Source organism: Papio anubis, chromosome 11 (genome assembly GCF_008728515.1).
Source record: "Papio anubis isolate 15944 chromosome 11, Panubis1.0, whole genome shotgun sequence".
Lineage (NCBI taxonomy): Eukaryota > Metazoa > Chordata > Mammalia > Primates > Cercopithecidae > Papio > Papio anubis.
The window spans coordinates 87,452,857-87,468,262 of NC_044986.1; the positions used below are offsets into that span (position 1 = coordinate 87,452,857).

The 15,406-nt window shown below is 41.3% G+C and overlaps 1 pseudogene; it reads left to right on the forward strand.

Annotated features, from left to right (window-relative positions):
• Positions 1–11,675: 11,675 nt before the first annotated feature.
• Positions 11,676–15,115, forward strand: LOC110744101 (annotated as a pseudogene).
• Positions 15,116–15,406: the final 291 nt, after the last annotated feature.

Consider the following 15,406-nt stretch of genomic DNA (forward strand, 5'->3'; position numbering starts at 1 on the left):
GCCGTGAGCACCTAAGAAGCACAACCACTGTCATCCACTAGCCCTTGGGCTCACAGGAGCCTCAGATTGGACCCAGCTCATCTGCCTGTAAATCTGAAACTCACTGCATGACACTCTCCTGAGACAGGTGTCCAGGTTCTTCCTGCAGGGATGGGGAGTGGCCCTTCATGGGGCAGTCCAGTCGGCCGCCCCCGGGCAGGACCTTCTGTTCCGCTCCCAATGCCTCTCCAGTGCCTGGCACACAGAGGTCCTTGGTACGGATCTGCTAGACGAATGAACGTCAGAACACTCTTTGTGTTGAGCTGATCTCAGAGTTCCTCTAAATTCTACTCTTTGGGTCCATTTCTGTCCTCTGAATCACACACAAACACACACTCTTCTCAGTTTTAATTTTTCTTGTTAGACTTAGTTTTCTTTGCTACTAAATTAAGTTAAACTTTGTTTCCCTCAATTTGATAATCTTTGTTTTTCCCAATTTTTTAATTATGGTAAAATATAATCACATAAAATTTACAATCCTAACCATTTTTAAGTGTGCAGTTCAGTGGTATTAAATACATTCATAATGCCGTGCAAACATGATCGCCATCCATCCACAGCACCCTTTTTGACTTGCAAAACTGAAACAGCACTATTCTACTTTCTGTCTCTATCGCTCTGAGTATTTTTGGGACCTTGTAAGTGGAATCATGCCATCTCTGTCCTTCTTCTTCTTTTTTCTTTTTTTGAGACAGAGTCTCACTGTTTCACCCAGGCTGGGGTGCAGTGGTGTGATCTTGGCTCACCGCAACCTCCACCTCCCCAGTTCAAGCGATTCTCCTGCCTCAGCTTCCTGAGTAGCTGGGATTACAGGCGTGCGCCACCATACCCAGCTAATTTTTGTGTTTTCAGTAGAGATGTGGTTTTGCCATGTTGCCCAGGCTGGTCTCGAACTGCTGACCTCAGGTGATCTGCCTGCCTCGGCCTCCCAAAGTGCTGGGATTACAGGCATCAGCCACCATGCCTGGCCCCATCTCTGTCCTTCTCTGACAGGCATATTTCACTAAGCATCATGGTCTCAAGGTTCATCCATGTTGTAGCATGTGTTGGAACTTTCTTCCTTTTTGAGGCTGAATCATACTCCATTGTAGGGATACAGCACGTTTTGCTTCTCTGTGATAAGCATCTGTGATGATGCTTGGGTGCCTCCATATTTTGGCTACTGTGGACAGTGCTGCTATGAACATGGATGGGGGAAGGTCATCCTTTGTCTTTGTAATTTCAATCAAGTGAGGTGGGCAGCAGGAGTGGGCTGCTGGCTGAGATTCCCAAAGCACATGAGAGCTTGACCAGAAGTGTATTGGTTTCATTATTTTGGGCATGGTGTAACTGATCCTAGAAATAACCCCACCCAGAGCTGACCTGTAACAGTCAAGGGGGCCTCTGGGTCATCAGCTTCCAGTAGGCCCTGTCTGGCACCCGTATTCCATGACCGAGCTCCCAGACCCTAGACCACCTGGAGCCGGGCACAAGTCGGATCCCTCAGTGCCCAAGAAGCCTTGTCTGCCCTGCTCTCTGCAGAGGGGCCCTGCCCCAGCCCTTCCTGTGCAGTAGTCCAGGTGCAAGATCCCCCAAAGTGCTCTTCTGTTTTCTGGAGTTCAGGTCCTTCTGAGGATGACCTGTTCATGGCACAAATGCTTCAGCCCTCCAGAGATTTTGTCTTTGTCCATACTTCCTGGGGTCCTGTGCAAACAAAGCAGCCAGGTCTTAGAGATGGCACAGGGAGTCTGAGCCAGGGGAGGAGGAGGGGAGAGCAACCAGGAACCAGAGATGATGAATGATCCAGAAGGAATCCTTTGGAGAAATGGGATGTGAGTGTTTTTGTTTTAAATTTTCTCATCAATATTATTTTATTGTGCCCTTAGCATTAGATGCTTTAAGTTGTCTATGACACGATGATACTATCATGTAGTTAATACACACCGCAGAAAAAACTCTGTTTCAGGTCTCAAGTACAATTGCCTGCAGGTGCCTGGCAATAACACACACTTAGGGAAGCAGGCAAGGCGGCCCTTCCACAAGGACAGTGATGACTGCACCTGAGTTGAATGGCTGTGTGGGAGCCCTGGCCCAGTGTGTTCCTGCCAGGTACTGAAAAGCAGGTTGATTTTAAGCCAAACACACCTGCAGGCCTGATGTGGCCCAAGGGCGGCTGGTTTGCTTCCTATGTTCTACGCCATCTAAATGTGGAGCTCTTCATTGAGCAAGATAGAGTGAAATCCAAGTCAATACCCTCTGATGGCTTCATCTTAAACTAATGGCTATGGCTTAAGTTAATGGCTTGATTTAAAGTTGACTTAGCTCAGAGTCTTGTCAGCAATAATCCACAGGTGGGATGACATCAACAGGATTTTGAAGAAGGGGCCAGGTGACCAGATTTGTTTGTAGGAGATTCCCAGGCAGCACACTCAGGTCTTTCCAGTCAAGGAGATGTCCTGAGGGGTTGTGCTGTAGTCCAGGTGAAAGGGGCCAAAGTTGTGATCCAGAGAGGCAGCTGGGGAGGTGGAAAGCAGAGGCCTGAGGCACCTCTCAAGCCATGGCCTTCAGACTAAACAGTTGCATATTCCCCAGGAATTTTGAAAATGATGCACATTTAAAGATGACACTAATTATGTTATCTTGTATTTTATAATTGCAAGGGATGTAATTTGCATATGTATTAGTCATTTAAAGTAAACATAACACTCTTTAAAACATATATGTAATAGAAATGAAGTCTCTTGCAATTTGATACTCATCATCACCTATTTAAAAATACATTTGAGGCCAGGTGCGGTGGCTCAAACCTGTAATCCCAGCACATTGGGAGGCTGAGGTGGGTGGATCACTTGATAAGGTCAGGAGTTCGAGACCAGCCTGTCTAACATGGTGAAACCCCATCTCTACTAAAAACACGAAAATTAGCCTGCCGTGGTGGTGTGTGCCTGTAGTTTCAACTACTTGGGAGGCTGAGGCAGGAGAATAGCTTGAACTTGGGAGGCAGAGGCTGCCGTGAGCTAAGATCATGCCATTGCACTCCAACCTGGGTGACAGAGGGAGACTCTGTCTCTAAAATAAATAAATAAATAAATAAATAAATAAATAAATAGAATTCAAATCTTTAATAGCTGGAAACTTAACACTGTTCCTTTTTCTCCTTACATTGTATTTCCATTTCCCACCTCCCTCTTTGAATTTTATCTTAATATATTTTTTAATGGCTGAAAGTCTTTTATTGATATATTTATTAATCTTCCCTGTGGCAAAATATGTATATGGCAAAAATATGTATAAAAATAAAAATAGATTTTTCAAAGTAGTTCATGAGATTACAAGGCTCTTAGAAGTGTTAAGAATATTTATTGTTAGTTGAATTACTATAATATTATTAGTATGCAATTGATGAAAATACCATGAATATATTATAAATTTGGAGAAAGTACATAAAAGTAAAAATTTTGTGGTAAATTTATTTTTTAGTGTTAAAGGAGATATATGGGACATTTTAATAAATTAATTCATGCATACAGAGATGAATATTACTTATTTTCAGTTTCTATAAATCTAAGCCTGAGAACCCTTACTCTCTTATATAAGTAGATGAGAATGGAGTTTTATTTTATCAGTACTTTGAACTGTTTCCTAGCTATTTGCCAAAAATCAAATAGTAATCTATCATCAAATATTATTTTCAGTGAATTGTCAGCTGACACATTCACTAGGTTTTCCTTCAATTTTGTTGAAAGCAAAGAATTGGAAACCAAGCAGCATGACAGTGAGTCTTGAGAGCTGCTTGTGCCTCTAAGGTACTCACATGTCTTCTCTCAAAAGAGGGAAAATGTCTCTCTGCTCTGCTCAGCCTCCAAATTTACAAAGAGGCCTATGGAGTTTACTATGGAAATGACTATTATGACAGAAAGATAGAAGAGCTTTTTTGCTTGAACCAGGGAAATATTCTCCAACTCTAATGTCTAAAATGGATGATTCTTATAGCACACATGGCCACCAGCTGAGGTTGTCCAATCCAGTGGGTACAATGGTTTCAGGAAATTGGGAGAACAAAATCACTGTCGAGCTTTTAGGAGTTTAGAGGGAGTTAGCAGAACATTTAAACTTGTATATTTTGCAAGGTGCTCCCAAAAGGCTGAGATGTTTTTGTTGGTCTTTTGATTAATTTCAGACTCCAAAATGTACCTGTGGTGTCTCTAGCATCCTTTACAATGCGTGAGTTGAGAGGGCTTAAGTCACAAGCTCTATCCATTAGACAAGTGTGTGCAATATTCTTGTTTGTAGCACCAGGATTTTGAATAAAATAGCCTTCTTCTTGGATGTTCTCACATTTGTTACTAGAATGCAAAGTGAGAAGCTAAGAAGGAACTGGGTTGGATTCAGCAGAACTGAAATGATTTGCAGCCTCTACTCCTCTGATGACACTTTAATGTGACCTTGCATTCTTTGACTTTCAGGCTTTTTCTCCTCCAACCCCAACTCCTGGGAAATTAACCTCTCTGAAGGCAAATATACACATCTCATAAGGTTTTTTGGTACCCCAGCCATGTGGCTATAGATGAGGAGACTTTCATTACCATGAGATCCAATGTCAGTAATTTAATCCACTCATTCTTGCTGCACCTGCTTTGCTAAGCAATGTTCTGGGTGGTTTGAAGCACACAAAACTGAATAACACATGGACGCAGACTCTGAGGAGCTAAAAGAAGTTGGTTTTATATGTCATAAACCCAAGAGAAGAACCAAAGAAATGAACAATGTAGAAGGAGGCAATTGACAAAGATGAAAGTTAGAATGAATGATATTAAAATAATAGCAGTGATAAATAAAACCAAAACCAGTTTTTACAGAAGTCAAATTAAATATATAAAAGCTGATTCTTTCAAAAGACCAATTAAATTTACAAATACCCAACAAACTTGATTAAGGAAAAGGAGAGAAAGCAAAACTAACTACAGATATAACAGAGATATTAAAAATTATAAGTAGTATAATATGTAACTCAATGACATCAAATATGAATAGAAAATATATCAGAAATAGATGATTTTCTAGGAAAAATGTAAACCACAGCTATGGTCTGAATGTTTGTGTCCCCTCCCAAATTCATACATTGAAGTCCTAACCCCAAGGTGATGGTATTTGGAGGTGAGCCCTTTAGCGGGTGACTAGGTCATGGGAGTGGAGCTCTCATGAATGCGGTTAGTGCCCTTATAGAAGAGGCCCAAGAGAGACTCCTTACCCCTTTCATCATGCGAGGACACAGCAAAACAGTGCTGTCTGTGAACCAGAAGGCGGGCTTTCACCAGACACCAAATCTGCTGATTTCTTGCTCTTGGACTTCCCAGCCTCCAGAGTTGTGAGAAACAAATTCCTGTTGTTTATAAGCTACCCACTTAATGAGATTTTGACAAAGCAGTCTGAACGCACTAAGATAACCATCAAAATTAACCTAAGAAGGAGGAGAATACTAACCAGATAAAAAGTGACAAAAGAGGTGAGAAAAGTACTTAGATAGCTTTAATTTAAAAAATTCGGCTGGGCGTGGTGGCTCATGCCTGTAATCCTAGCACTTTGGGAGGCCGAGGCAGGTGGATCATGAGGTCAGGTGATTGAGACCATCCTGGCTAACATGATGAAACTCCGTTTCTACTAAAAATACAAAAAAAATTAGCCAGGCATGGTGGCAGGCGCCTGTAGTCCCAGCTACTTGGGAGGCTAAGGCAGGAGAATGGCATGAACCCAGGAGGCAGAGCTTGCAGTGAGCCGAAATCGCTCCACTGCACTCCAGCCTGGGCGACTGAGCAAGACTGTGTCTCAAAAACAAAAAAATTCAAATAGATTTTGAGAAGAGCTAATTATAGTATGCCATTTCTGTTTTAAGCTGTTTTAGATCATAGAAAAAGTTACAAAGTTCCACAATTTGTTTGTAAGGCTACTGCAACCATAATTCCAAACCTATAACAAGACCATTTTCACTTACAACTATAGATAAAAATTCTAAATAATTAACTATACTTATCAAGCAGCATATTCATAGACTGATACAACATAATGTGGTAGAATATTAAAAATGGAATAATTACCACCTGGAGAGGAGGAAGAAGATACTGAAAAAGTACTCCAAGAAATAATGGTTGAAAACTTCCAAAATTTGGTGAAGTCCAGAAACCTACAAAGCTCCAGAAGTTGAGTGAACCCCAAACAGGATAAATCCAAAGAGATCCACACCAAGGCACACCCTAGTCAAACTTCTGAAAACTAAAGACAGAAAAGTCTTGAAAGCAACAAGAGAGGAAAAACACCTCCTTACTCACAGGGAAAAACAATTCAAATGACAATAGATTAATCAAGATCAAACCTCCAACACCAGAAAGAAGTGGCATAACAAGTGCTGAAAAAGAGAACTGTCAACCCAGAATCTTATATTCAGTGAAAATATCCTTCAAGAGTGAAGGGAAAATTGAAACATTAACGATGAAGGAAAGCTAAGAGAATCTGTTGCCAGCAGACCTACCTTAAAAGAGTGGTTATAGGAAGTTCTCTAAACAGGAAATGATAAGAAAAATCTGAGAACATCAGGAAGGAAGCAAGAACATGAAGAACAAAAATATGGTTAAGCCCAATAGTCTTTTCTTCTCTTATGTTTTCTAGTTTGTTTGACAACTAAAACAAAAATTATAACTCTAATATAGTTCTAATGGCATGTGAAGAGGATGTCAGTGGGGATGGTGGAGCAAGGATCTCAAACCCCTCTCCTTCTCTTTATAAAATTAATAATAACACTGCTAAGAATTGTGAAAACTAACTTTTTCAGAATTCTGGAAACTGACAAAGCCTGTCACAATCTGGAAAGCATTTACTCAAGAAAAACACTGAGTTGAGGTAAGAACAGCAAGCTTTGTAGCATTTTAACGAGCCCTATTTCTGTCTTCCCTGTACAGCTTGGCAGTAGCCTTGGAAGCCAACAACCCACAGCAGAGGTAAAAGACAGCAGCCCAGCAGCCAGTGGAGAGGCCAGAATGGGGCTGCAGCTTCTCCAAAGACCCATTCCCAGAGAACTGCCATTGTTTGACCTGCTAGTCATTCCCCACTCATAAGAGTTTTCTTTATTTGGTCTGACTCAGAGCTTGCCCAGTGCAAATAACCTTTTCCTCAGTGACATTTGTCAAAAACAATCAGTGGTGATGGTTTAGCATCACTGCTGCCTGAGGTGATGATAATAGTTGGGGCAAATGACAAGCTGACCATAAAAACCCAAAGGGAAAAGCTGGAGACAGATGTCCAAAGGAGGCTTAGAAAAACTCTGACACATCCTGGGAACCTGGAAGGCCATTTGCATGCACAGGGTAGTGCAAATGCCCAGGGCTGTGCATGTGTTCAGGAAGGAGCTGAGAAACTCTAAGCTCTCACTTCTGGCTGATATGGAGGTTCTGAAGAGCAAAAAGGAGAGCCTAAGGCAGAGCTGTCAACTACTTGGCTGAGTGTAGAAGGCATTTCCCAAAATGTACTCAGAATCCCTTGGCAACGACTGGGAAACTTAATGGTTTCAGACAGTTAAGAAAATGTATGCACAATTTTGAGCTGCCAACTGAGCTAACTGAGCAGAGACTTCTCTGGTCATTTACGACAAAAAGACAGAGTCTACAGTATTAATTCAGGAAAGTCACTAAAACAAACAAACAGCAGCAGCAAGAACAACAATAAATGACAACAAAAAGAAATCCCAGGGAGTGGAGAGAACCTGAATTTCAAAGCAACCACATTACATCATTTGAGATGTCCAGTTTCAACATTCAAAGAAACAAGAAAATATGGTCCATAAATAGGGGTACAAAGCAGTCAAGAGAAACTGTCCTTGAGGAAGTCTGTACAATGTCCTTAGTAAATAATACTGAAGCTATTTTAAATATAAAGAACTAAGGAAACCATATCTAAAGAACTAAAGGAAAGTATGAGAATAATGTTTCATCAAATAGAGAATATCAACAAGAGATAGAATTATACAAAAGAATCAGTAGAAATTCTAGAAATTCTAGAGCTAAAAATAATAACTGAATTGAAAAATGTTCACTAGAGAGGCTGAATGGGAGATTTGGGCTGGTAAAAGAATCATCAAGCATACGCAATACGTATAATGAGAGTCCTGGAAGGAGATGAGGGAAAGGGATAGTAAAAATATATGAAGAAATAAGGGCTAAACCCCACACATTTGATGAAAAACTTTCATCTCTACATGCAAGAAGCTCAATGATTTCCAGGTGCAATAAACTCAGAGATCCACACCTCCGCACCTCATAAACAAACTGACAAAAACAAAGACAAAGAGAGAACCTTGAAAACAGCAAGAGAGAAGTGATTTATCACTACCTGTGATCCTCAATGAGATTAACGGTTAATTTTTAAAAAATCTGAAATGGGGAACAGAAAGCAGTGGGATGACGTATTCAAAATGCTGAAGGAAAAGTACATCAACTGCCCACGCGGGCGGCGCCCGCCTGGAGGGTGGGGATGCGGGGCGCGGAAGGGCCATGCACCGGGGTCTGCACCTGCCGCGTTCTGCGCCCCGCGTGCGCGCTAGATGGTGAACCTGGCGGACACCGTGTGCTCCGGCTTCTGCAGAAGAGGAGGGGAGGGCAGTGAGAGATAGGAATCTCCTCCAGATTCAAGACCACAATCAACCCATCCCTTGGAAAGTGCAATTTAACCTGGGCAATAGCAGTCGCCTGAGCAGCCAATGCCGCAACTCCAGACAAAGGAAGCATCTCCTCAGGGGTGAACTAAGCTGCGTTTGGGAGAGGAAGGATTTGCAGGCGCATGGCGGCGGTAAAGTCAACGTCCCTATCATAAAGCAATACTGACGCAAAGGCTGCTGGCCCGACGGCTGCTGCAGAGTCTCCTGGACTGCGTCTCCCTCTACCTGCAGCCCAGACGTAGCTTCTGGCAGAGCGCTTCTAACCGCGCAGGAGTGGCGTGCCAGAGACTCCTCATGGCCTTCGCTCTCTAAGATCCCTTGGGGTGGTGCCTGGCTGAATGCAGGGCCTCATTCCAGAGCTTGCAGCATGAGAACACCTACTGGGACCCTTAGCAAAGTACTGCCATGGAGTCAGCCCCAGAGCTCTTCACCGCTGGATGGGCAGCGGACTTGCCCCAGCTTGGGTGGGGAGGTCCCGCGAAGAACTCGCCTCTTGGGGCCCGGCTGCAGGGCTCAGGCCAGGCCGTGGGAAGAAGACAAAGGCAGCGTGAGGAAACCTTGGCTTTGACCACTTTTCCTGTTGTCATCCTTGGCTTAGCTCAGCACCGGGCTTACCAGATGGAATAGTATTCTGTAAAGCAGCTTTGACCCTCTGGTCATTCCCATTGGGGAAAGATGAAACCGCAGGCTGGTGGGGGTGGGGTGTTCTTGGACGACTCAACCCTAGGGACCTGTGACTTGTGTTCGTCGGGGCCGGTGTCACTTCCAGTTTTGATCCAGGCCCTTTCACTGTGCAATTATTTATTGGGTTCCTTTGGAGTAGTGGGAAAATTGTAATGTTTTATGTAGAAAAATGCTTCGCTCTTCCAGTGACCGTGTTCAAGGAAACGATTATTGTTGTTGTTCTTGTGTTCCTGAGTTTCATGAGTTAAATCATCCTTTCACCCAGCTAATATGTTTTGTCGTTTAGGATGTAGATAGTCTCTTTAGGCAGTTATTTTTGTTTTTATTTAGACTATCAAGATTAGGCCCTGAACACAACCTGTTAACGATATCCCAATGTCTAAAATTATCTAAAAACTCAGGCATTCTTCCATTTTTTTTTTTTTTTGAGACGGAGTCTCGCTCTGTCCCCCAGGCTGGAGTGCAGTGGCGCCATCTCGGCTCACTGCAAGCTCCGCTTCCCGGGTTCATGCCGTTCTCCTGCCTCAGCCTCCGGAGTAGCTGGGACTATAGGCGCCTGCCACCACTCCCGGCTATTTTTTTTTTTTTTTGTATTTTTAGTAGAGATGGGGTTTCACCTTGTTAGCCAGGATGGTCTCAATCTCCTGACCTCGTGATCCACCTGCCTCGGCCTCCCAAAGTGCTGGGATTACAGGCGTGAGCCACCGCGCCCAGCCTCTTCCATTCTTATCTAACTGAAAGATTTCCAGCAGTTGGCACCATGTGCCCACCCTCAGGTTCTATTCTAGTGGTGGTTGAATGTTCTCATATACTCCATGTGAGAGCACGGTTTTAGCCAGAAATCACACTTCTCATCCTGGAGGAATTTGTTTGCATTTCGTTTGCCACTTAAAATTAGCTGTGGTCTGCTCAGCCAGGGGACAATGGAGCTTCAGGAAGGTCTGAGGCAACCTCCTCCCTGGTTCTGTCAATAAAAATCCAATGTTAAGGCAATTCCTAAACAGACATGCACCTAGCAACTTGCTGTATGTGTTCATTCTTTATTGCTTTCAGCTTCAGGGGGTGTAACAAGTATAAATGTTTGGTTTCCCTATGAGGAAGAAGAGGAAGAAGAAGTAGGAGAAGGAGAAGAAGGGAAAGAAGGAGAAGAAGAAGAAGAAGAAGAAGAAGAAGAAGAAGAAGAAGAAGAAGAAGAAGAAGAAGAAGAGGAGGAGGAGGAGGAGAAGGAGGAGGAGGAGAAGGAGGAGGAGGAGAAGGAGGAGGAGGAGGAGACGATGGCAGGGGACAGGGGAGACCCAACTTTCTATCAAAGTTCTGTAAGAGATTTCTTCTTACAGAATGGAAGATTTCTTCTTTTTTCTTTTTTGGAAATAAAGTCTTGCTCTGTCGCCAAGCTGGAGTGCAGTGGTGCAATCTCCGCTCGCTGCAACCTCCAGCTCCCTGGTTCAAGCGATTTTTCTGCCTCATCCTCCTCAGTAGCTGGGATTACAGGCATGCGCTACCACACCCAGGTAATTTTTTCATTTTTAGTAGAGACGGGATTTCACCATGCTGGCCAGGACTGTCTTGGTCTCCTGACCTCGTGATCTGCTCACCTTGACCTCCCAAAGTGCTGGGATTATAGGCGTGAGCCACCGTGCTAGGCCAGAGATTCTTTTATTATTATTATTATTATTATACTTTAAGTTCTAGGGTACATGTGCATAACGTGCAGATTTGTTACATATGTATACTTGTGCCATGTTGGTGTGCTGCACCCATCAACTCATCAGCACCCATCAACTCGTCATTTACATCAGGTATAACTCCCAATGCAATCCCTCCCCACTTCCCCCTCTCCATGATAGGCCCCAGTGTGTGATGTTCCCCTTCCAGAGTCCAAGTGATCTCATTGTTCAATTCCCACCTATAAGTGAGAACATGCGGTGTTTGGTTTTCTGTTCTTGCGATAGTTTGCTGAGAATGATGGTTTCCAGCTGCATCCATGTCCCTACAAAGGACATAAACTCATCCTTTTTTATGGCTGCATAGTATTCCATGGTGTATATGTGCCACATTTTCTTAATCCAGTCTGTCACTGATGGACATTTGGGTTGATTCCAAGTCTTTGCTATTGTGAATAGTGCCACAATAAACATACGTGTGCATGTATCTTTATAGCAGCATGATTTATAATCCTTTGGGTATATACCCAGTAATGGGATGGCTGGGTCATATGGTACTTCTAGTTCTAGATCCTTGAGGAATCGCCATACTGTTTTCCATAATGGTTGAACTAGTTTACAATCCCACCAACAGCGTAAAAATGTTCCTATTTCTCCACATCCTCTCCAGCACCTGTTGTTTCCTGACTTTTTAATGATTTGGCCAGTGATTCTTACATCTACCTTCAGTGGGAGATGAGGAAGATCATTATGGCTTAGACAATGCTGCACATGTAGGTTGCTGGTATGTTCTGAATCCATGTGCATAAAGCACTTCCCGTTTTTCTACTGTAATGGAGACTCTCCAGCTCAAGGCCTAGAGTATTTGATCCCAAGATCAAGACATTATGCCCCTTGAATAGTAGTGCTGTTTGATTTCATGTGTCACATTAACACACAGCTCTCCTATATTCCTTCACTAACCTCAGGATTGAGCAAGGTCTTTTAAATTTTTTTTTTTTTTGGTTCAAATTATTGACCTGGGAGCAGGGTGCTAGTTCTATGGTCAGCATTCAACATTTTTTTTTTCAGTGGAGATTTTCCTTTGGGCTATACTTGCCTTCCAGTACATTTCTGCAATATGTGGTGGTAATTTTCCTGAACTTCCTCCTACTGCCTCTTATACTCACCTTCCTGAAATAATTTGCCTCACTTAAATAAGTTTTCTTAGAGGGTAGGTTGTCAGGCAATTAAAAAAATTAGATTCCAAGAAATCTATTCTGTTTGACTTTTTTGAGATTCTGTGTGTTCACAACAGTACTAAATCAAACTCTGATTTGGGGGAAAAAAGTATGTCAACCAAAAATTTTATATACAGCAAAATCATTCTTCAAAAATGGAGGTGAAATTAAGACATTCTCAGGCAAATTTAAGTGATGAAGTTTGTCATTAGTAGACCTGCCCCCCACACAATGCTAAAGGGAATCCTTCAGGTTAAAATGAAAGGACACTAGTCAGTAGGTCAAATCCACATGAAGAAATACAAGCACCTCATAGATAAATATAAAATATAGCATAATGTTTTTTCTTTTTTTCTCATTTCTGATTTAAAAGTCAATGCCATAAAGTAATAATTATAAAACTGTGTTAATGGATGTACAAAAAGATGTAATTTCTATGATGATAATTGCACAAAGAAAGAAATGAAAAGAATAGAGCTGTATGGAAGCAAAAGTTTTTATATACCATTAAAATTAAGTTGCTATTAACTTGAACTAGATTGTTTTAAGTTAGAATGAAGTATAATCCCCAAAGCAACCACTAAGAAAAATAACTCAAAAACAATCTTAAGGAAACAAGGGAATTAAAATGGTACATTAGAAAATATCTATTTAACATAAAAGATGGAGAGAAAAACTTTACATGTATGTAGATAAAATAATGATGTAACAAAGCTTGATCCAGTTTTTTTGACGTTTGATGGTTGACAGCTTTGAAGCCTCATCCTTCCTCCTTCTGTTTCTGCTTCACGTCTGGGCAAACTGATAAGAAAGCCTGGGTTCTCCCTCCTTCAACCAGGGGAGGTTTGAACCACATGCAGGAACCTATGCTCTGGCCCTACTACTCCCTAACCGCCATAAATACCCCAAGCTTTTGTCTGCTCTCTCAAGCCATTTTTTGGCACTGCTTGTGAGCCACAGTACTCTTTTCAGAAAGCCTCATTATATGAGTCATGAACCATTCCATTTTCTCTTGGAGTGAATATAGTATCATTAGTCTTGACATCTAAATCAAATTTTGAAAGAGATTCATCCTATGTAGGGTGACCACAAACAAATCAAGACAATTGTAAACGGAGAGGGGTATATTGACTTATAAAAAGATAGGTGCTTATATGTCACTTGAACTGATGAAATAATGACAGCATTAGACTGTGATATTTTGTATATACGGTGTAATACTACAGCAGCCATATACACAAAATCTACTCAAAGAGCTACATGTTCAAAAACAGTATAAAGCAAAATAGAATTCTGAAAGTTTTCAAGTAACTCGCAGTAAAGCAAGTAAAACAAAACAGAGAAATAAAAAACAAAACAAAATATTCAAATCCTTTTTGATCCTGAAGTGGATTAGGTGTCGCTGTTGCTGCTCATGTTGACTCTGGAACCATAGCCAGACATGGGACTGGAGGATGAGCAAAAGATGCTGAGCAGGTCCTGAGATCCTAAGGAGGAGGAAGAAGAAGAGGAGGAATGAGTGAATCCCCTAACAACAGTGAGAGAGCAATATGAGCAGTTGGAGGAATGTGTAAAGGCCTGGGAGCAGTTAGAGCTCTGTGACAAGCATGTAGCCTCTTGATCACATACAGAAGAAGATTGCAAGAGGAGCTCTTTGACTTCTTGCATGCAAGGGACCATTGCTTTGCCCACAAACTCCTTAACAACTTGAAATAAATGTGAGGACTTATTCACCCCAGCCTTCATCACCTGGGCATCAGGATATTTCTTTATGGTTTTGAATATGCCATTTGTTTCTTATTTGTATAACTGTAAGTTCATATGAACCTCATAGATTTTGGCTTAGTCCAGTAGCTTCTATGTAATTTGCAGTGATTCCATCTTAATAAAGTTCTGTGATCTGCAAAAAAATAAAGTGGCAGCCTTAAGACCTAACACACCATTAATGATATTAAATATAAATAGTCTTAATGCAGCAATAAAAAGCAGAGATTGACAGAGTGGATTAAATAGCAGGGCTCAACTGTATGTTGTCTGTAGGAAACTCACTTCAAACATAATGACACAGGCAGTTTGAAAACAAAAAAATGGAAAATTATATCTATACAAACATTAATAAAAAGAAAATAGGAATGGCTATATCAATAAGTGGTAAAGTAGATTTCAGAGCAAAGAAAATTACCAGAGGCAGAGAGGAACATTACTAATGATGAAGGGTCAATACACCAAGAAGACAGCCATCTAAAAGAGTTGCAAAATGTGTGAAGAAAAAACTGATGGAACTGAAAGGAGAAATAGACAAACCTACAATTATAGTTGAAGACTTCAGTGTCCCTCACTCAACAATTGCTAGAATAACTAGACATAAAATCAGTAAGGAAATAAGAGAACTCAAAAATTCCCTCAACCAACAGTATATGGTTAACATTTATAGAATATTCTGTGTAACAACAGCAGAATACACATTCTTTTCAGGCCCACAAAGTAGATAGCAGCATAGAACATATGCTGAACCATAAAACAAACCTTAACAAATTTAGAGGAATTGAAATCATACAGAGTTCATTCTCTAACACTACGGAATCAAACTTGAAATCAATACAGCAAAATGATCAGAAAATTTCTGAACACATGGAAAGGCAACAGCATACTTGTAAAAATCCCACGGGACAAAGAGGAAATCTTGAAGGAATTAAAAAAATACACTGAACTGAGGGAAAATGAAAACACAACATATCAAAATGTGTGGGTGCACACCTAAGGCAGCGCTGAGAGCAACATTTGTATCTCTTAACACATGCACTAGAAAAGGAGAAAATTGAAAATCAATAATCCAAACCCCCAACTCAAGAAGTTTGAAAACTTCAAAATGTAAGCAGAAGGAAGGAAAAATAAAGAACAGATATCAATGAGATTGAAAGCAGAAAAACAATAGAAAAAAAAATCAATGAAACAAAAATGATTCTTTGAAGAGATCAATAAAATTGATAAACCTCTAGAAAGACTGGCAAAGAAAAAAAGAATAAATACACAAATTACAAATATCAGGAGTGAAACTTGATATATCACTGCAGACCTGTAGACATTAATATGATGTGGGTTACTATGAACAACTC